This window comes from Palaemon carinicauda, chromosome 43 (assembly GCF_036898095.1).
Source record: "Palaemon carinicauda isolate YSFRI2023 chromosome 43, ASM3689809v2, whole genome shotgun sequence".
Classification (NCBI taxonomy): domain Eukaryota; kingdom Metazoa; phylum Arthropoda; class Malacostraca; order Decapoda; family Palaemonidae; genus Palaemon; species Palaemon carinicauda.
Window position 1 is genome coordinate 19,957,592 of NC_090767.1, and position 22,995 is coordinate 19,980,586.

The window sequence follows — 22,995 nt, forward strand, 5'->3', positions numbered from 1 at the left end:
TTAGATCAATGTTGGTGAAAACTGACACCAGTGCCGTAGTTCCTGTTGTCATTTATGTGGATAATAAGAGTATGGTTGAGGCTATTTATTCTACCAAACTGGTAAGTGGTAGAAGATTGAGAATCAATCTTGGGGCAATAAAGGAGATGTTGAAAAATGACGTAAAACAAGTCAACTGTTAACCAGGATCATACCAGCTTGCTAATTGCCTGACAAAAAGGGGGTTATAGGTGAACAGTTGCTTACTGTATTTCGTACTGGTCGCTTTGGGAATATTGAGATCTAAATGTTGTTGCTTGGTTGAGTGTTGTCTTGTTGGTAAGTTCACTCACATATTTTACGATTAATGGATCCTTATTTTAGATGTCTTGTGTGAACAAGAAAGTCTAGGTTTTAAACGTGGCTGATTTTCAGTCTTGAAATTTTATGGAATTGTAGCTAAAGCTTTTGGTTTTAGATGTGGCTGGTTTTGAGTGTTTTTTTGATATGACATTGTATAATTTACTATAAAATAAAAGAGAGAGGTGAGGCCGGAGGCTGGAGAGCAGGTGGTCTTTCTTTAGCATGGATCAAGGTATCACAGCAAGGGCTCTCCCAAGACAGGTCGACCACCAACGTCCTGTGAGAATACCCTCAATCAGAAGGGTAATTACATAACATCTCCCTTCATTTAAAAGGTAAATATTTGTAAACATAGCAAAACAAACATAGGCTAATGCAGGTTTATATGGAGTCTATAGCCAAACTACAAGTCCTAGATCTTAAAATACCATTTACTTTCATTTTATGGTGATATTTTTATTATTCTCAAGTAAATCTTACTCATGCTATATCACACAATTATATAAGTTATGGAAGATAATATTCTTAGAGGCATTAACGTTTGAAATTTGTTAAAATGACTTCCTATATAAATACAAAAAAATATTCGTGGTCGTTAAATATATTATAGTTACCCTTAAATAAAGTTTTCTCTAAATCAAAAGTTGTACCGTTTTCTTTTTCTTAAGGCCACTAATCTAGGGGTAACTTGCTTATAAATTTCGCTCGTATACTGAATATCAATTAAATATCAAAATAAATTCATACGAATATCTCCTGAATTCCTATTATAATTCAATTAATCTATTAGAAGAATATTTAAATATATCTTAAGCAAAATACTATAATTTTAGCTGATGAAAAGGCTATAGAACGCAGGCTATGGTGGAGGTCTCCGATTGGTTAAAACACTTCCTTAACTAGGGGGACAACTTTTGGGAATTTGTCCCCAAATCTCGGAATTTGTAAAGGTTTTGGGGACATTGAGTGTAGGAACTCCCTTAAATCTGGTAAATGTAAAACATTATCTAAATACTCATGAATAATTATCCAGTCTTCATTAAAACTTATAATGAAAGTGAATGACTTAATTAAGTTTTATTGTTTTCCTATGGTATACCATTCATTGCAATTAGAACTTTATTAATATATCTTTTAGAGCACAAACTGAAATCAGAGCATAAAATCATCATTAATAAAACAAAATATACTGTATGTTGTTTCACAATGGGAACAATTAGAAATAAAAACAGAATAGATTATAATTACAGAAGATACAGGAGTACACTGTACAGCATTTAATAGACTGTAAATTTAATTGTGTTGAAAAATGTCTGGAGAAATTACTTCTGGTCTGGGGAACTTTTAGGGATTGTCTAGGGATGTTCCTGACTGTGTAGACTGTAGAAGAAGATTCATTTCTCAGACGAGAGAGAGAGGAAGAAGGAACCAAGCAAAGTCTCGTCTTTTAACTTGTGATCCTGCAAACAGTGAAGGCTTCATTAGGTAAGGAGGGACACATTTTACAAGGTTTCATTGATTTTATTATGTTCTCGTGGTATCTTTAATGACTCAAAATACTGGAGATTCGAATATATTATATGTGTTGTAGGTTTCCATGTGTTAAACCATCGAATTTCTTTAAGGGTCTTTTATTGGTGAAGAAACTTTATAAAAGACATTTCTCAAAAGTGGTCTTTTTAGCTTGTGTTGGTAATACCATTAATCAGTGAGTGGTTATTAAATGAGATTGTTTCCAGATGTGGCTTTAACTTTCAATTAATGAGATGGTGTATAACTGTAGTCTCTGTGTGGTTATAGTTCCAGTTAAGGAATCTGTAATCACCTATAATTGAAGTTGTTACTATAAGAAGGAATTGAGATAATACTAATCCCAGTAGCTGTAGGCCTAGATTTTAGAATGCAAATCAAATGTCATATACTTTTTATGGAATTTTTGTTCCCGTGGTTAAAATAGAGGGTCGTAGGCCTACCATTTTAATATTGGCAAAATGTTTTATTAAAAACCGACAGAACTTTTTAATCACATACTTTGATTTAATCTGGTAAGAAATATGATTATTTATTTTTCACATTTTAAAAGTTGTGAATATGATGGTGTAAACTATAGTGAAAACTGTGATTTGTGCAAATTATTTTCATTACAAAAGTGTAAGGAGGAAAAGAGAGTTTCAGGTGATGTGTGTTAGAAAATTATTTGCTAATTAGCTAAAATACATTCTATTGGACAACTCTACATTCACACATTCTTTATTTTACTAATACAGAAAAATAAATGATTTGATATAATTTTGCATACACATGCTGTATGAATTCACATATATCATTCATTTGAATACAAATACATATAATCCTTATGACAAATATATACAATTATTTTGCTTTAAGGAACAACCATCGCCTCACTTCCATTAGTTTGAAAGTCTTTGGCCAGCCACTCCCACCAATTAAGCTCTCTCTCTCTCTCTCTCTCTCTCTCTCTCTCTCTCTCTCTCTCTCTCTCTCTCTCTCTCTCTCTCTCTCTCTCTCTCTAAGCATCAAATCCATTAAAATATCAAATATTTGGAAGTGTATCCCAAGATATAAATTATTTGTAAGTCACAAAAGTCAGCCTCATATCAGCTCAGCAAATGCACTTACACAGAAGTGTCTGGTAAAAAAAGAGGCTTAGTTTTGATCTTAAGGTACCCTATACTGCCAATATATTTAAATCCAAGTTAAAAGAAAGCAGTAAATTACTGTGATAAAAGCACAAGTAGGAACACGGCTTTTTTTATTCAGATTTTTAGAAATTATTCTTGTGAAAACCTTTATAGAAACGATCTATTTTGATAGCAACCCTATTTTTTTTCCTCGTCCATTAGCGGACGTATAATTGCCTAATTACCTCATTAGTAATGACTAAACTCTTACTGTAAGGGGGGGGGGGGGTTCCTTGCCTGTTTTTCGACCAACCAGACAGAACTGGTTTTCTGTATATTTGTTCTTCGTTTAAGAGGACGGACCTACTCGTTGTCAGTGAATTTTCAAAAAAATTTAGTCTGTAAATGGAAAGCCTTATTCAGTAATTAATATTAAGTCTTCCTTCAGTATCAAGGTAAAAGGTTGGCTTTATTCTGCATTAATTAATTTTGTTACTAAATGATGATTAGCTTTATTTGCGACAATATTAATTTATGAAAAAATGGTTATTAGTGATGCCATGATTGCCTGAAATGTCGATGCTGTCTTTAATACTTTGTGGATTTGGACAATTTGAATCGAAGGCGAGACTTTAACTCTTTAATGATTATCAGCAAAAATATTTTGAATTAGTAGTGGTTATGAAGGATCAGTTCTGTTTTTTAACCATGAGAGAATGAGTGGAGATGCTGCAACAATTATTATGTTAGTTTAAAGGCCTACATATTTTCAATGAATTGACTGTTCACATTTGAAATTGTAGGAAAGAATGACGCAAAAGTTTTCGAGCATTGATTCCACAATCGTGGAATGTAGGCTGTGACATCATACAGCAGTGACAATTTTTATTTCAAGTTAGAATTTAGGAACCGAATTCAAGAGTACTTCTTTGTTAAATTATGCTTACGTTTCTAGGTGATATGGGCAGTCTTGCACGAGTTGCTCAACTTGTTCATTATTATTATTATTATTATTATTATTATTATTATTATTATTATTATTATTATTATTATTATTATTATTACATATGTTAATAAACATGGATTTTCCTGAAAAATTCATAAATCTAATTAACTAGATACTATAAATAGCTTTTCATATATAGGTCCGTTTATTGTATACAGAGTCTAAGGTATTTTGCATAAAACACGTTTCATGTTTATTTTCAATTTATTTCATTTTCAAACAAAGCCACGATTTAGGTATCGCATTTTTCCTTGCAAGTTTTCATACGTAATCGTAAGAAATTAGGACGAATTTCTTGTGTAATTCTGATAAGAGAGAATATATTTAGGAAAGCATTTATTGATACGATTTATTTTCTATTAAGCTCCAATCAATGATGTCTTATCATTCTCTAAACTCTTAGTGTAATCAAAGAGGGGGAGATTTCATTGTCTGTTTTTCGACCAGTAAGGCAAAAGTGGTATTGTAAATATTTGTACTTTGTTGTCTGTGAAGTTTTGAAAGAAAATCAGTTTTTAATATGAAAATAGGAAGCCTTATTTTCGTTTCATATTAAGGAAATAAGTTTTTGTTTTACATTTGTTATTTTTTAATCACTTAAATAAGAAATGAGTAGTTTTATATGAACATTTCTGTCAGCAATATCCTGTTGACGATTGCTTCAAACGTCAATACTGTCTGACCATTAGTGGACTAAAACTTTATTCGAAGGAGCGAAAATTTATATGTAACTTGTTTCGATTTTTTCAATGTTTGTGGTTGTGGCAAGATGAGAGAGTTTAGTAATAAAAATAGTATATTGATATAAAAGTATTTTCTGTGTAAAGAAATGTGTTGTTTTAACTGATCTAGAATAACCAACAACAAAAATATGTTTGACCTGTCTCAAAGTGGTTATAATGGACAATGCTTCTGTTGAGTTTTAACCCTGAAAAAACACTTTTTTTTTTTTTTTTTTTTTTTTTTTTTTTTTTTTTAGATGTTATAACAGTTATAAATGTTAATTTAACTTCACGTACAAATTTGACAGATACTGGGGAACGTATTGAACTGAATGTTCCCATTTGGCAATGCAGTACAAAACTAATCGAAAAGTGTTATCTCAGTATTGGTTCCACAATTGTAGAATTCTATAGTACGTGTCTATGTTGAATCGCATATTTGTGTTCATAGGATATGTTGGCGATCTCAGATGTGTTGCTCATCTTGCAATAATCGTGGTTTTATCTAGAATATATTCACAAATTGCCTTTGTTTATAATAATCCTTTTGTTTGTGGTTAGTGTGTGGTCTAGCCCGTACTGATGATTGTCAATGTTCTCTTGTTTACTTCTCCCAATAAGTGAATTTTCAATACTTATCGTTTTGGTTTTGAAACTGAAATACGATTTAGCTTTTGTATATATTCCTGTTTTATGTTCATTGGGATATTTACAAATTCAAATGGGTTTTCACCTGGGTATTGGGTGGACATCTATAGAATACTCCAAGTGAAATTGAGGCCACACTATGATCGTTAATTGGAATTCCTGTTCTTAGATAACAAAATCCATACCCCAGTTGAGTCATTATTCCATTAACAAGACGAGTTTTTATTTCTTTAAATTTTTTGTTAATTCTCGGTTTTTGCTCTTTCATTTCTTAAACGCAAAATGTCACCATCTCCTCCTACATCTATTTGACAGTCGTCTCTATTTTGAGCTTTTATTTCAATTCCTCTCCATTCATCATCTACTTCAAATAACTGACTGGCGAACGCCATTCTGGGATTCAAGTCCCGCTCAAAATCTATAGTTTCTCTGGTTGCTGCAACCTCACCATTTTTGTGAGCTAAGGATGGCGGTTTGAGGGAGCGCAGCCTATAAGTCTATCTGCTGAGTCATCAGCAGCCATTGCCGGGCCCTTCTTGGTCCTAGCTTGGGTGGAGAGGAGGATTGGTGTTGATCATATGTTTATAAGGTCAGTCTTTAGACTAGAGCATTGTCCTGCACGATATGGCAATGTCCCTGTCCCTTGCCCTTACCATTCATGAGCGGCCGTTAAACCTTTAAACCTATGTAGGTCTGGGTCTTCCAACTCTTCTAGTGCCTTGTGGAGACCAGGTAAAACGTTTGGTGACGACAGTATTGAAAAGGAATTTAGATATTTTTCTGTTTTATCACCATCATCTCCTCCTAGGCCTATTGACGCAAAAGGCCACGGTTATTTTTTGCCAGTCGTCTCTATCTTGAGCTTATAATTCAATACTTCCTCCATTCATCACCACCTACTTACTTAAATAGTTGTTTCTAATTTATCCTGTATCACAGGGAAAATCTCCGGTGCACTGAAGGACCTACATGATTTGTTTGTTGTAAATATTCTCAATTACTAAGAATATCATACTGCGTAATCTTCGTTGATTGTTAAATTTCATAAATTTAAAAGTCTTCATTTTCTTTTGAAAGCCTTAATATCACCTTCCCTTTGGATGTAGATTGAGTACTTGGTATACAAACTTAAGAACGCATATTTGAAAGCTCATCAACTCATAAATATTCTTGTGTCCATGATTTGTTACCTGCACGATGTATAACAATTATCTTATTTGTGTTGGACGTCCAATTATGATAATTTGATGAGTCTCGTGTAATATCTTTAATTAATTCCAAGGTTAATAGGCAAGGCAGTGTTGTTTAGTCAGTAGTGTGTTATTAATCTTTCTCCTCTGTTTATTATGATTTACAACTTATGTTACACTTCCATTATGTTGTAATAGATAGTTAGTGTAGACGATCCTGACAACAACTCAGTTAATCTGAGTTTCTTATCAATGCCCTTCCAGATATTTCTTTACGAAAGCAATATTTCTAAGGGATTTCCACTGAGAGAGACAAGTTATAGTCCAGTGATTCAACTATGTAACGAACTCTACTGAATAGCAAAGCCAAGATGCCATTAGGCATAAAATTTATCTGTATGTCACGAGTCTTAATAGGTTTTAAAGCCACTCATGCATGGCAAGGGAAAGTGACAATGCCTTGTTATATAATCTCTCTCTCTCTCTCTCTCTCTCTCTCTCTCTCTCTCTCTCTCTCTCTCTCTCTCTCTCTCTCTCTCTTAGAGACATTTGAGATTCATTCAATCCCCAAATTCATTCCCAAATAGTTTAACTCAAAATGTATTTATATTTAATCACAAATCCTGTAAGCATATGGCAGTGTGGACGCACTGTCTCAACACCCCCCCCCCCCTCCGACCAAGACGTGCAAAACATGCATTTACGAAATTTACTGTTGAATATAAATTGGAAACATAATTATATTTTGAATTCTAACCCGTAGAAATGTTATCGAAAATATCCTCAATGTGGCGAAATTGTTATTAACTACGTTTTTCTTCGTTCTGTTATTAACTGGGGCTTCACCCCTAACCCCCAGCACCCTATTACTACCTCCCCCAACGAAGTTGGAAGGAGGTTATGTTTTACCCCCCTGTTTATGTGTGTGTGTTTGTTTGTGAACAGCTTCATGGCCACAATTTTCATCGTGGAGTAATGAAACTTTAAGGGATTAACTGTTATGTAAAGAGATGGAAATAATTAAAATTTGGAAGGTCAGAGGTCAAGCAAAATGTCCAATTCACGTAATAAACCATAAGTTTGGACATCGTTGCCACAGAAACTTTAAACTTGGTTCATATTTCAGATATGAAAATTCACTCTTATACATGTTAAGGTCAAAGGTTGAGAAATAAGCTACCGTGACGGAGTTCTGCGCTCTACTGAGTGCCCCTCTAGTTAGTTGTGCTTTAACTGCTACGTAACATAGGCTATGAATACGTAAGTGTGGGGAAAGTTTGTTTTAGTGCACTCCACGTGGTGCACTGTAGGCATTACTAAATAGCTTCTACAATATCACGTTGGCGCTTAGCTAAACCCTCATTCAGTTTTTACCTCAGAATATAACTTTCGTTTTCCCACATTTACTCATATTTGAATGGCCATCCCGGCCCGAGAACACGGCCGTAAATCCCAAATTCAATGGATGAGAGAGAGAGAGAGAGAGAGAGAGAGAGAGAGAGAGAGAGAGAGAGAGAGAGAGAGAGAGAGACCTGTCGAAATGAACGCTGTAAATGTTCCTTTTTTATTCGAGTTGACTGATATAAACTCAATCACTTTGCAAAGGTATTTTTGGTATTTTTGCAAGTTGATCCGGGGAACCAATGTTTATACCTAATTCTTATTTTTCTTTGCTAAGACGAGATAGAGATGATGATTGTTGAGTTTTTTAGTTTTTTTTTTCTTTTTTTTTTTTTTGAGTAAACTATATTCAGTGAACTTCCATATTACGTTAAACATTATCCCAGTTTTTTTTATTTGAAACTCGTCTTTTTATTACCTTTTTAATTTAAGTTTCCCTTCATATTTTTTCACAGGTATTTCCAAAAACCTAAAATTCAATTTGGTGATTTATGGGACTTATACTTTCATTGTAACCTGTTCACTGGTAACTTATGTATAGTTTTTAAAACATGATTTTATGGATTCCATTTTATTATTCATTCACTTCATAAGTGTCATTTTAACTACTGGAAAAATGAGACCATAGTTTTAGCATTAGCTAAAGAGAAGTAAAAATACTTAGAACAACAAGTTAGGAAGTATGGAGACGTTATAACAGAGTTGGATAATTGACATTGAAGGTGAAAATATAAAGATATAGAGACTGCAGTGGTACCTACATTGTTACCAAATATTGAGACCTATTATCTTATAATGTTAGATAGACTTCGGTTCAAGATTATTAAAGGAATATTTGAACAAGTTGCAACCAAACCTTATTTTAGGGTTGATAGTGAGAACAAACATTTGGACAGGAGAGAGAATAGAATAGTAAGAAAAGGTGATGCGTTTTCAAAACATCATTACATAAGATAACAGATAAAGTTAGTTGAAGAGACAATGGAAGACAAAATAAGGGAACTATATGGTCTATGTTAAGTAGAAATCATTTAGAAATATACAAGTATGTTAACGAAATTGAAGAGATAGGAGATAAAAAGTAAAAACTAAAAATCGAAATAGAAGGTTAAAGGAAAATATAAATTGCTATAGATATATAGGAAAAGGGAAACAGAAATAACAAAGTTGTTTGTAAAAGGGAATAGCAGGATGGATTACATAGGTGGAATCAGCACTGAGAAAACTACCGTTAACAACCAATCGCGGATGAATACGATATTATTATTATTATTATTATTATTATTAGGCTACAACCCTAGTTGGAAAAGCAGGATGCTATAAGCCCAAACTCTCCAACAGGGAAAATAGCCCAGTGAGAAGTTTAAGAACAATAATAATATTAAAATAAACCTTCCCTATATAAACTATAAAAACTTGAAAAAAACAAGAGGATAAAAATTTCAAAATAACTATAAGAAGAGAAACAAGACAGAATGGCTTCAATAGAAAATGTAAAAAAAGGAATGAAAATGATAGGCTTTGTGAGTTTTTCAAAGAAACAAATAATACAACAGAACATTTGTTGAGCTGTAGAGAGTTACGAAAAGAAGCTTAAGCATAAAGTTAAGAAAAGTACTTTTGCCAACCAAAGAAGTTGTCCCATTTATTAGTTGATAATGAAAATGCTGGAGATCACATTGCCTTACACCTTGTGACTTTATTCAGTGTTGAGGATTGAGCAACGAGGAACTTGGTTGTTGTAGTAAATTGAAAAATAGTGAATATATTGAGTCAACTGAAAAGGAACCTTGAGATTATTTGAGTGGAAAATGAGTTTCTTTATACATTTGTTTTCCATTTTAATTGTGATAATCAGTTAAATACTAAAGCTCTCTCTCTCTCTCTCTCTCTCTCTCTCTCTCTCTCTCTCTCTCTCTCTCTCTCTCTCTCTCTCTCAATACTATAAATGTTGTTGTATATGGAATGATTGTATTAATAAATTAAATTACTAGAATATTAATTCATTTCTCTTTATTTCATCAGAGGCTGGTCAAGATGATGGTGATCTTTTTAAAGACCACAAGACTCTACAAAAATAATAATCATCATCATCATCGTGCAGGTGTATCAATATCCCAAAGAGATCGGCAATCATGGCTCTCCATTCCTCTCTCTTTCCGACTCTCTCCTGCAGTCGAGCTGTAGATATTCACTGCATTAATTATAGGTAAGGGGTTAACTCAATAAGATATTTTTTTAAGTATGTAAGAACATTTAAAATGGAACACTCCTGCTTTTCAGGCTGTTGAAGTATCATTCAATCTTTAAATAACTTTTTAATACCAAATTTCAAAGTGTTTGGTTAAATTCTTCCTGCCAGTCCCAATGTACATCCTGTGTCCAGTGTTTATAGACCAAGTGCAATTTTTATTCCCATATTCTGTGCTTTAACTACCAATACGATACATTCATTTGCTTGTAGTATAAAAGATGTTATTCCAACTTCATCCTGGCTTTTGTCTCTTCTCACGTTTTCATTCTCACAATTTCACAGACATCTCAACTAGTACTTCCCAGAATATTAACACAGCCACTTTTTTCACGTTTATTAACTTTATCCAAATTTTTGCCACTTTTCTCACTTTATAAAATGGCCCTCTCAATATGTAAGCAACTCCCACAACATTCACTTGGCCCCTTATATTAATTTTCAACTCTGCACATCCATTTCAACATTCATATTTTTACCAATTCCATTTTCCTATCTTGTGCCTTCTAAATCACTAGTGTGTCGTCCCCCCCTAAAAAACCATTGCAGATCTAATGTCACTTCTATAAAACATTCCTTTAACCTTTGTAACCTTTGTACTGATCCCCTTCTATTTGTATAGTTAATTGTTAATTTGATTCTAAGTACAAAATCCAACTTTCTTGATGTCACCCAAACCCAGTTTCATTGTACCCTGTCTTCCTTCTACCATCCATTAAAATTGTCTTTTTCGGCTAGTCTAATGCCTTGATCTTCTTGTGCTTTGCTCCACATTTCTAGCTTAACAACAATAACAATATTATTAATAATAATAACAATAATATAACAACTTATTACGCATTTTTACGGAACATTTAGGATGTTAAAAGAAATAGGAAATTACTTTTTTTACTGGGATTATTTACCAACTTTTAGCATGTTCGTTTGTTAGTTTCCCGCCGGTAATATACGTTTTTTGTGATCAACAGTGGCGTATTATCATGTGCTGTTTATCAGCAAAGTATAGAAACCCTTTTGTTTGTTTTTTACTTGGCCAATTTGGGGATAAACGCTTTTGTCCACTTTTGCTGGAAACAGTGTTGTCTGGCTGTGAACTATGCAAAGAAACTTGAGGTTAAAAAGGCAATTCTTTCCGTAAAGGGAGAAGTGACATTAAATGTTCAAATCTTTTGGTATGATCAGTCATCCTACTACCAAATTGTGTCCTTTTTACGTAAGGTGGACACATGTATTATGACATTAGAAATACCGGAATCTGTGGACATTATGCTGGTGATTATAAAAAGAATGAATGTACTTCAGATTTCGTCAAATATATTACTTGCTTTCTTGCTCATTTACTTACTTACTAGCTTGTTTGCTTGATTACTAACTTGCTTGCTTGCTTTTTTTACTTGCTGCTTGCTTACTTATTTACTTGATTGCTTACTTGCTTGCTTGCTTGTTTACTTACTTTCTTACTTACTTACTTACTTTCTTACTTTCTTTCTTTCTTTTTCTTGCTTGCTTACTTTCTTTCTTGCTTGCTTACTTGCTTTCTTGCTTGCTTGCTTGCACACTTTCTTACTTGCTTACTTTCATACTTTCTTACTTGCTTGCTTTATTGCTTGCTTGCTTTATTGCTTACTTTCTTGCTTGCTTGCTTACTTTCTTACTTGCTTACTTTCTTGCTTGCTTGCTTACTTTCTTACTTGCTTACTTTATTGCTTGCTTTCTTACTTTCTTACTTTCTTGATTGCTTGCTTACTTGCTTGCTTGCTTTCTTTCTTGCTTGCTTGCTTTCTTGATTGCTTGCTTGCTTGCTTGCTTTCTTGCTTGCTTGCTTACTTGCTTTCTTGCTTACTTTCTTGCTTGCTAGCTTGCTTGCTTGCTTTCTTACTTTCTTGATTGCTTGCTTACTTGCTTTCTTACTTGCTTGCTTGCTTGCTTACTTGTTTGCTTTATTGATTGCTTGCTTGCTTACTTACTTTCTTGCTTGCTTGCTTACTTACTTTCTTGCTTGCTTTCTTACTTTCTTGATTGCTTGCTTACTTGCTTTCTTGCTTGCTTGCTTGCTTACTTTCTTGCTTGCTTGCTTGCTTACTTGTTTGCTTTATTGCTTGCTTGCTTGCTTACTTGTTTGCTTTATTGCTTGCTTGCTTGCTTTCTTACTTTCTTACTTGCTTTCTTGCTTGCTTGCTTGCTTGCTTGCTTGCTTTCTTGCTTGCTTGCTTACTTGCTTTATTGCTTGCTTTATTGCTTACTTTCTTGCTTGCTTTTTTACTTGCTTACTTTCTTGCTTGCTGGCTTTCTTACTTTCTTACTTGCTTGATTGCTTGTTTACTTGCTTTCTTACTTGCTTGCTTACTTTCTTTCTTGCGAGCTTACTTTCTTATTTGCTTGCTTATTTGCTTGCTTACTTGCTTGCTTTCTTTCTTGCTTGCTTTCTTGCTTGCTTACTTTCTTACTTTCTTACTTGCTTACTTTCTTACTTGCTTGCTTACTTTCTTACTTGCTTACTTGATTAATTTTTTACTTGCTTACTTTCTTACTTGCTTACTTTCTTAATTTCTTACTTGCTTACTTTCTTGCTTGCTTGCTTACTTTCTTGCTTGCTTGCTTACTTGCTTACTTTCTTACTTGCTTGCTTACTTGCTTACTTACTTTCTTACTTGCTTACTTTCTTACTTTCTTACTTGCTTGCTTACTTTCTTACTTGCTTACTTGTTTGCTTTCTTGCTTGCTTGCTTTATTGCTTGCTTGCTTTATTGCTTGCTTGCTTGCTTACTTTCTTACTTTCTTGCTTTCTTACTTGCTTGATTGCTTGTTTACTTGCTTTCTTGCTTTCTTACTTGCTTGATTGCTTGTTTACTTGCTTTCTTGCTTTCTTACTTGTTTGATTGCTTGTTTACTGTACTTGCTTTCTTGCTTGCTTGCTTACTTTCTTGCTTGCTTGCTTGCTTACTTTCTTGCTTGCTTTCTTGCTTGCTTACTCGCTTGCTTTCTTATTTACTTGCTTACTTACTTTCTTACCTGCTTGCTTACTTGCTTACTTGCTTGTTTGCTTGCTTGCTTGTTTGCTTGCTTGCTTGCTTACTTGCTTACTTTCTTACTTGCTAGCTTGCTTACTTATTTACTTACTTTCTTACTTGCTTACTTACTTGCTTGCTTATTTACCTACTTTCTTACTTGCTTGTTTACTTGCTTACTTGCTTGTTTACTTGCTTACTTTCTTACTTGCTTGCTTACTTACTTATAGTGCTGTTCTCCTGATCCTATCACGCAGGGGAACCCTACTCTCTACAGGACCTACAAAATCAGTTTATCGTATCATAAGTACTTAATAGATGTTTGTTAAAATACCACAATTGCGTAAAAAAAAAAAAAAAAAAAAAAAAAAAAAAAAAAAAAAAAAAAAAAAAAAAAACATTGAATATTGGTGAATTCGAAATGCTGTGATAATTATCAAGTTTTAAATTCAATAAGAAATATAAAGTTTTGAATAAGTTTTTGGATGGAAATTATTTTATTATAAATATTTTTCTTATTCGTGGTTGGGATAACTTAGATTAGAGTGTCATTAGATGAAAACCCTTCATTTAGTTTTTATCATTTAATTGGTTTTGACATCTTAAATTAATTATGTTTTGTAAATTAGTGAATGTCGTTTACAATTATGTATTGATAATAATAGCAGTCTTGCAAGATAAAAAGTAAACAGTAATTAGCCATTGTTTGATTAGAATATTCTGTAAAACTTGAACTTCAAGGGCTGGTTTCGTCGTCCTATCACACAGGGGAACCCTTATCACTATAGGACTCTCTCTCTCTCTCTCTCTCTCTCTCTCTCTCTCTCTCTCTCTCTCTCTCTCTCTCTCTCTCTCTCTCTCTCTCTCTCTCTCTCTCTCTCTCTCAATAACTTTGTGATAGTCTAAAGAACAACTATAGCTCATTCAAATCAGCTCAGAAGTAACGGACACAAACTGGAATTGAAAAGGTACGACACCACTCAAAGTGGAAATTTCTTTACATACAAAATAGCAAATTCTTGGAATAGACTTCCAGCGGATGTAGTGAACAGTAACACTTAGGTAAACGAGTTCAAGAATAAGTTAGACAAGATCATAATATCTTAAGTTGTCATTTGAGATGGTAAGATAGCGAGTTTCAATAGTCAATCCAGGAAATAACACAGGTGATGACAATGTTCATGATGAACTTTGTCATTGTCTCAGTTTGCCTTATTCTTTAGTGACATATTTCTGAGGTCATTATAACATAACACTTCACTGAAAATGACGACTGGACTTGTCCACTGTTTGGCCAATGCAAGCCGGACAATCGGTTATCGGTTGTCCAAAGTTATTTCTGCTTGGTTTTGGAAAGAGAGACAGACTCGACTGGCGTTATCCTTAGTAGCCAAACTTACTTTTAAAAATAAGTTTATTTGATTTTTGGATCACCTGAAGATCCACTATCTTAAATTTTCTCGTCTGAAGATCCACCACCCTAAGCGAGGATCTTTAGGTGATAGTTTAAAGCTTAATAAAACACTTAATCATAAAATCAAAGTAATTTATTAAAACTTACCATAATAACCAAAATGTGAACTCGTTAATGTGGATATTGTGCTCAAAACCATTTTTAGGAAATCTGTCACATGAATTGCTGCAGGTAGGACAGTGCCATAGCCTCTGTACCATGGTCTTCCACTGTCTTGGGTTAGAGTTCTCTTGCTTGAGGGTACACTCGGGCACACTATTCTTTCTTGTTTCTCTTCCTCTTGTTTATGTTTTTATAGTTTATATATGAAAAATTTATTCTAATCTCATTGTTCTTAAAATATTTTATTTTAATTGTTAATTACTTTTCCTTTCCTCACTGGGCTATTTTCCCTGTAGGAGCCCTCAGGCTTAAAGCATCCTTCTTTTCCAACTAGGGTTGTAGCTTCACAAGTAATAATAATAATAATAATAATAATAATAATAATAATAATAATAATAATAATAATAATGAGTTTAACAATTCTTGCAGCCACGCATTGGCTTTATATAGCATAATATATAGATTTCTTTAGTTATCCCAGAACCGCCTAACGTTACTTCATTTACATAGAAGATTGAAACAAACATTCCCCCCCCCCCCACCCTTGTTTTTGTTCCTCCATTTCGTTCACTCCAGGGATACATGTTATAAAGTATGAACCCACTTTTGCGTTCACAGTCTATAACTATAACTTTGACTACATCTATAACTGTTATACTGCAGTATAACAATCTTTGTAATTTGTGATATTTTACTGAAATTTTGACTATTAAAGTAAAACAAAAAAATTTCAGTAGGTATGTTACTCAGTGTGCTAGTTCCCCCTCATTTGTGGACAATAGTTTTAGGTGTGGTGTTTTTTGACAATTTAATTAATACAACCAATGAATTATGACTTGTTGAACGAATAAACCTCTTGTATTTGTTCCTGCTAACAGGAATCTCTTGTAACTAAATAGTTTTTTTATGCCTGGCAGTCAACTCAGCTGTTGACATTGGATAGTCAACTAGTGACTAGTATCTTAAGCTTCAACTATTTTGGGAAAAGTCTAGTTGAAGTACAGTAGGCAAAAGTGATAATGTTTCTATAATGTCCTTTTCAATTCTTTCCAGATTTGTGCTCCAGTTAGCTTGGTATTGAATTCATAAGAAACTGAGGACTGAAAGAGGACACTAAGGCTGTCATGCAACAAGTTGAGAAATTGCTACAAGAGAAACCTCTGTCTTCTGTATGAGACGAAGTTACGTCTGACACCATCCAGGGTGAACTAATACTGTGAACTTCGCTTTAATTAATGGTAAAATCCTTGTTCTAAAGTTCTATGCTTTTTAGAAGATAGGTTAGATTTCTGACATTTAGTGCTGGTAGGAAGTTCCCCAATCAAGTACAGAATAATATTAGATTATGCTGAGTAAATAGTAGATATTTAAGATCTTTGGGTTTCTAGAAATTGGTTTTCCATTCAGTGAGTTTTTTGTCCTTAATTTGAAACTGGAGTGAAAGGCCTCATAGGATTTCACTTAAGCTGTGTTTGATCAAAATATCATAAATTTTTGGTTCATGCTTTTTTTCTCTTTAGTAATTTATGGTATTTGGCAAGCTTTGATTAAATTAATGCATATTTGTAAAAAGAAAAATTTAAATTCAAGTATAGTTTAATTGTAGACCTCCATTTAGACATTAAATAATAGTCACCTACTTTTTTGGACAACAAAACTTAAATTGACTTTTTTTGGTAAAATAATTCTAGGAAAAAGGAGTTTGTTCAAGAAGTTGGGAAGTTGTGATAGTCTTTCAAATGTCTAGTGGGAGTTTATTGTATAGTCTTGGGTCCGTATATTTAAAGGCTCTCAGAGCCTACAGTAGACATATATCTAGGTTCCAATAATTTGAAATGATCTGTAACTATTCCCGTATTAACACGATTTGTTGGCTGCACAATATGTAGCAATTCTCTTAGATATGTTGGACGTCCAGTATTCAATTTAAAAAAAATAAATCATGATAATTTGTTCATATATAGTTCTTTGAACGAGAACTAAATTTCATAATCAAGAATATTTACAACGTCACACAAAAAGATACTTCGTGTATCATAGCACTACTGTAAATTTTTCACAATCTGTTAAACTAAATTGGACCCTCTATATAGTTATATATATGGAAGCTTGTTAAGGAGGTTAATTCGTTCCATAGTCACATTCAACATTACTTTGAAACTGCACTACAGCCATCTTTGTGATTTGTGAAATTTTACAGAAATTTTAACTAGCGAAGAAAGGTAAAAACGCTCCAGGAAGTCTATTCCTCAGTGTACTAGTTCCCTGTCATTTTTGGCCAATAGTTTATTGAGTCTTTGTGTATTTTGACAATTGAATAATGCTACTCATGAATTTTGACTTGCTCAACAAATAAAACTTTTGTATTTACTCGTGCTTTCATGAATATCTTGTAACTCGTTTTTTTATGCCTGTTAGTAAACTCAGTTTTTGACATAGGATAGTCAACTGGTAATAAGTGTCTTAAACTTGGAAGGATTCTTAAACTATTTTTAGGTAAATTTTGTCAAGAACAGAAGTAGACAAAAGGGAAAATGTGGCTAAAATGCTTTTTTTCAATTCGTTCCAGATTTGTGCTCCAGCTTGCTTGCTTGGTACGGTATTCACGACACTAAAGACTGAAAGAGGAAATGAAGGCTGTCATACAAGTTGAGAAATTGCTGTAAGACCTCGAATCCTCTCGTCTTCTGAAAGAGCAGAGTTAAGTAAACTTAATTTGGATGGTAAATTTAGTTTGAAAGTTAAGGGCTTTTCAGAAGCTAGGTTATATTGTTGTGACATTTGGTACTGGAGTGAAGTTACAAGAGTACAGAGATGGCGTATCAGACTAGACTGATTAAATATCTGCCAATGAATGTATAGAATTTGTAGATATTGGGTTTCCATTTAGTGAGATTTTCTTTAGGAATTGCAGTCTTTAGATTAAAATTTAATCGATAAGACTCACAAAGACTGTATTTGATCAAAGAATCATAACAGTTTTTTTGCTGTATGATTTTTCTTTTGAGTAAATCCCGTTAGTTGAAAAGCTCAGACTAAGTTCATAGTGTTTTTGTTTTAAAAATTGTTTTAAACTCAAGTAAGTTTAGAGTTCTATACCTGTGTTTAGGTATGATATTAATTACCAACTTCTAAATCTTTTATATGACAAAACTAAACTTTTTTTTTGGTTAAAGTTTTCATGTTAGCATAAATCAGTTAGCAAGTTCAATTGTTATCGTAGGGGGTTAGTGATGTGTGTTGTACTGTAGGTGTCAATTCAACCTAGTTTAATTTTTGTTTAGCAAAGGCCTTTCTACTCATATTCGTGTGAATTCACTGTTGAAAACTTGACATAGGAACTCAAGCATATCCTTTTATTAGTTCTTAATGTTTTGTCCTGAAATATTTTAATTTCGTCGCCAAAATAATTTGTTGGTCTTTAGAATATAATAATTTTGGAGGCTTAAATTATTCTAATCGTTCTGGATCTTAAAATATACTACTTTTGAGGCTTAAAATATCCTACTTTTGGGGGTTTAAAATATCCTACTTTTGGGGCTTAAAATATCCTACTTTTGGGGATTAAAATATCCTACATTTGGGGACTTGAGATATCCTAATTTGTTTTCGATTGAACTGATTTCCTGAACATATATTACTGGATGAAACTTACTGAAAACTGTTTACTAAATTTGTACTTTATTACCAATTTTCTGAGAGTTCCTATTAATACTTTTGCCTTTCAGGTTAACGCGGCCTTCTCCTAAGATGCTTAAAACCCTCCAACGAAAAGGATGATTCACATAACGACTATCCTAGATTCGTCACGTGAGATACAGACCCTCCTGGTCAAGTCCTTCAGTTGGAGCAGATAAAGTGGATCTTCTAGAACACCTTTTTGGACCTGGGTGTTCAAGAAGTTGACCCTTTTAGCTTTTCATAATATGGATTCAAGTGTCTACTTCAAGTTTTGAGTCTTGGACAGCGTGCCAAGTTAAATTGCTAGCTGACGAATTCACCTAATTTCTTCCATTTTCTGTTTCATGAATTTAGTTTTAATACATTGAATTCCCAATAGAAATTGCTTTAATGAATAGTTGAGGACTAAAATTTAGTTAAATATCAATTTAGGTCTATAGAAATCCATGTCAATAACCAAGATTGAAATCTTGCATAAGCTAACTGGAAGTCTTTTAAAGCTAAATCATATCTCATTTTCATTAAATTTCTGGTAGTCCTGATAGAAGATATTTCAGGGAGGGGTTTAGGCTATTTCACATAGGAGTTAATTCAGGTAGGAGTTATTTTGGGTATGAGTTAATTCAGGTAGGAGTTATTTAGAAGTTCTTTCAGGTAGGAGTTCTTCCAGGTAGAAGGTGAGCTATTTCAAGTAGCAGTCATTTCAGGTACGAGTTCTTTCAGTAGAGGGCAGGCTATTTAAGGTAGAACGTGGGATGTTTCATGTAGGAGTTATTTCATGTAGGAGTTTTTTTTCAGGTAGGAGTTAGGATATGTCAAGTAGGAGTTATTTCAGGTAGGATTTTTTTTCAGTAGAAGGCAGGCTATTTCAGTCAGATGCTGGGATATTTCAGGTAAGAGTTATTTCAGGTACGAGTTCTTTCTCGTAGAGGCTGGGATATGTCAAGTAGGAGTTATTTCAGGTAGGAGTAATTTCAGGTAGGAGTAATTTCAGGTAGGAGTTCTTTCTCGTAGAGAGTAAGCTATTTCAGGTAGATGCTGGAATATTTCAGGTAGGATATCTTTCAAGTAGAGGCTGGGATATGTCAAGTAGGAGTTCTTTCAGGTAGGAGTTCTTTCAAGTAGAGGGAGGGTTGTTTCAGATAGAGGCTGGGCTATTTAAGTTAAATTTGAGTCTAGTGATGTCTTCAGGATTGATTGATTTAATCCAGTGGCCATTCAAATCATGAGATCCTAGAAACAATGTTTTCCTAAATTTATTTGTCAATTTTGACGTTCATGAATGAAGTATTTATAGTAAGATTTTGAAAATCTATATAGATATCAAAATAGTTTTTAGTTTGTCATCTATATCATTTTCAAAGTTGAGGAAATAGGAACATGTTAGTAAATTAGTTGGGAGAATTTCAAACTATAGTGTTATTGTAGGCTATTAGGAATTAAGTTTATATAAGATTACTGAATTATCCGATGCCAAAACTTTCAGTTGATGGAAATGAGGTTTAAGTATACATAATTTATTTATTTTTTGTCATTTAAATTGAGCTGCTTTAAATACTTATTTCAAAGTGTGTTCATGTTCAGCCTTTTAATTTTCCTTTCTGTCCTACAAGCTTGAGGTTCCTTAACACAAAATCCTTTCTAGTTTCAATAATATACCTTGGATAGTGCATCCCCTACATTGTATTTTAAATTTTATAAAGGATGATAACTAACAACTATATTTAAAGCAATCTAAAGTTTAAATACACCATTGGTCCTATATTTAAATATCTAGAGTAAATATTTTAATGTCTTTGTATAAAAACTTATCCAACTTTTTATTCTTAATTTTGTAAGATTCAGTATTTGATGAAAAGTCCATCCTACATCCCCATGTTGAATCTCTCTCTCTCTCTCTCTCTCTCTCTCTCTCTCTCTCTCTCTCTCTCTCTCTCTCTCTCTCTCTCCTTCAATATCAAGTTAATGTATAGAGAGGATTTTAGGAGTATACTATGAATGAAATAAAAAGTTATAGAATGTAGGCCTATCAAAAAGTTATTGTACATGTTTTTTCAGATTTTAATTAGATATTGTCAGAGAAACTTAAATTTAAGGTTAGGAAAGATGGTTCTAAAACTTTGTGCTTCTGGGAAGGTCGAAAGGCTGATTTGTTGATTGGTATAGATTTAAATACTAAGAATTAAAATAGGAATTGAACATTGCTGGTTGATACAAAATAGTGAATAGTTTTAGGTGATCGTTGGCAGACGAGAGGGTTAGGAGGGCTTTGGTGTGAAAAGGCTAGGAAGGCTTTGGTGTGAAATGGCTAGGAGAGCTTTGGTGTGGAAAGGCTAGGAAGGCTTTAGTGTGAAATGGCTAGGAGAGCTTTGGTGTGGAAAGGCTAGGAAGGCTTTAGTGTGAAAAGGCTAGGAGAGCTTTGGTGTGGAAAGGCTAGGAAGGCTTTAGTGTGAAATGGCTAGGAGAGCTTTGGTGTGGAAAGGCTAGGAAGGCTTTAGTGTGAAATGGCTAGGAGAGCTTTGGTGTGGAAAGGCTAGGAAGGCTTTAGTGTGAAAAGGCTAGGAAGGCTTTAGTGTGGAAAGGCTAGGAAGGCTTTAGTGTGAAGTGGCTAGGAGGGTTTTGGTGTGAAGTGGCTAGGAGGGTTTTGGTGTGAAGTGGCTAGGAGGGCTTTGGTGTGAAGTGGCTAGGAGGGCTTTGGTGTGAAGTGGCTAGGAGGGCTTTGGTGTGAAGTGGCTAGGAGGGCTTTGGTGTGAAGTGGCTAGGAGGGCTTTGGTGTGAAGTGGCTAGGAGGGCTTTGGTGTGAAGTGGCTAGGAGGGCTTTGGTGTGAAGTGGCTAGGAGGGCTTTGGTGTGAAGTGGCTAGGAAGGCTTTGGTGTGAAGTGGTTAGGAGGGCTTTGGTGTGAAGTGGCTAGGAGGGCTTTGGTGTGAAGTGGCTAGGAGGGCTTTGGTATGAAGTGGCTAGGAGGGCTTTGGTGTGAAGTGGCTAGGAGGGCTTTGGTGTGAAGTGGCTAGGAGGGCTTTGGTGTGAAGTGGCTAGGAGGGCTTTGGTGTGAAGTGGCTAGGAGGGCTTTGGTGTGAAATGGCTAGAAGGTCTTTAGTGTGAAATGACTGGGAGGACTTAGGTGTTAAATGGCTAGGAGGGCTTTGGTGTGAAGTGGCTAGGAGGGCTTTGGTGTGAAATGGCCACGAGAGCTTTGGTGTGGAATGGCTACGAGGGTTTTGGTGTGAAGTGGCTAAGAGGTCTTTGGTGTGAAATGGCTAGGAGGGCTTTGGTGTGAAATGGTTAGAGGGGCTTTGGTGTGAAGTTGCTAGAGGGGCTTTGGCGTGAAATGGCTCGGAGGGCTTTGGTGTGAAAAGGCTAGGAAGGCTTTAGTGTGAAAGGGCTAAGAAAGCTTTGGTGTGAAAAGGCTAGAAGGTCTTTGGTGTGCAATGGCTAGGAGGACTTTGGTGTGAAATGGCTAGGAGAGCTTTGGTGTGGAAAGGCTAGGAAGGCTTTAGTGTGGAAAGGCTAGGAAGGCTTTAGTGTGAAGTGGCTAGGAGGGTTTTGGTATGAAGTGGCTAGGAGGGTTTTGGTGTGAAGTGGCTAGGAGGGTTTTGGTGTGAAGTGGCTAGGAGGGTTTTGGTGTGAAGTGGCTAGGAGGGTTTTGGTGTGAAGTGGCTAGGAGGGCTTTGGTGTGAAGTGGCTAGGAGGGCTTTGGTGTGAAGTGGCTAGGAGGGCTTTGGTGTGAAGTGGCTAGGAGGGCTTTGGTGTGAAGTGGCTAGGAGGGTTTTGGTGTGAAGTGGCTAGGAGGGCTTTGGTGTGAAGTGGCTAGGAGGGCTTTGGTGTGAAGTGGCTAGGAGGGCTTTGGTGTGAAGTGGCTAGGAGGGCTTTGGTGTGAAGTGGCTAGGAGGGCTTTGGTGTGAAGTGGCTAGGAGGGCTTTGGTGTGAAGTGGCTAGGAGGGCTTTGGTGTGAAAAGGTTAGGAAGGCTTTGGTGTGAAATGGCTAGGAAGGCTTTGGTGTGAAATGGCTAGGAAGGCTTTGGTGTGAAGTGGCTAGGAGGGCTTTGGTGTGAAGTGGCTAGGAGGGCTTTGGTGTGAAGTGGCTAGGAGGGTTTTGGTGTGAAGTGGCTAGGAGGGCTTTGGTGTGAAGTGGCTAGGAGGGCTTTGGTGTGAAGTGGCTAGGAGGGCTTTGGTGTGAAGTGGCTAGGAGGGCTTTGGTGTGAAGTGGCTAGGAGGGCTTTGGTGTGAAGTGGCTAGGAGGGCTTTGGTGTGAAGTGGCTAGGAGGGCTTTGGTGTGAAGTGGCTAGGAGGGCTTTGGTGTGAAGTGGCTAGGAGGGCTTTGGTGTGAAGTGGCTAGGAGGGCTTTGGTGTGAAGTGGCTAGGAGGGCTTTGGTGTGAAGTGGCTAGGAGGGCTTTGGTGTGAAGTGGCTAGGAGGGCTTTGGTGTGAAAAGGTTAGGAAGGCTTTGGTGTGAAATGGCTAGGAAGGCTTTGGTGTGAAGTGGCTAGGAGGGCTTTGGTGTGAAGTGGCTAGGAGGGCTTTGGTGTGA

The 22,995-nt window shown here is 35.1% G+C and overlaps 2 long non-coding RNA genes across 3 annotated transcripts in view; one reads left to right on the forward strand and one right to left on the reverse strand.

Annotated features, from left to right (window-relative positions):
* LOC137633440 (uncharacterized) overlaps positions 1-22,995 on the reverse strand; it is a 376,441-nt gene that overhangs the window by 244,986 nt on the left and 108,460 nt on the right. The gene's annotated exons all lie outside the window — the stretch shown is intronic.
* LOC137633525 (uncharacterized) lies at positions 1,756-21,151 on the forward strand. Of its 2 annotated transcripts, XR_011042259.1 has the most exons (5): positions 1,756-1,827; positions 9,977-10,160; positions 15,840-16,024; positions 17,356-19,429; positions 19,462-21,151. It is a non-coding gene; the product is annotated as an uncharacterized lncRNA (long non-coding RNA). The 2 variants fall into 2 exon arrangements; XR_011042260.1 differs by lacking the exon at positions 9,977-10,160 and having other exon boundaries at positions 1,760-1,827.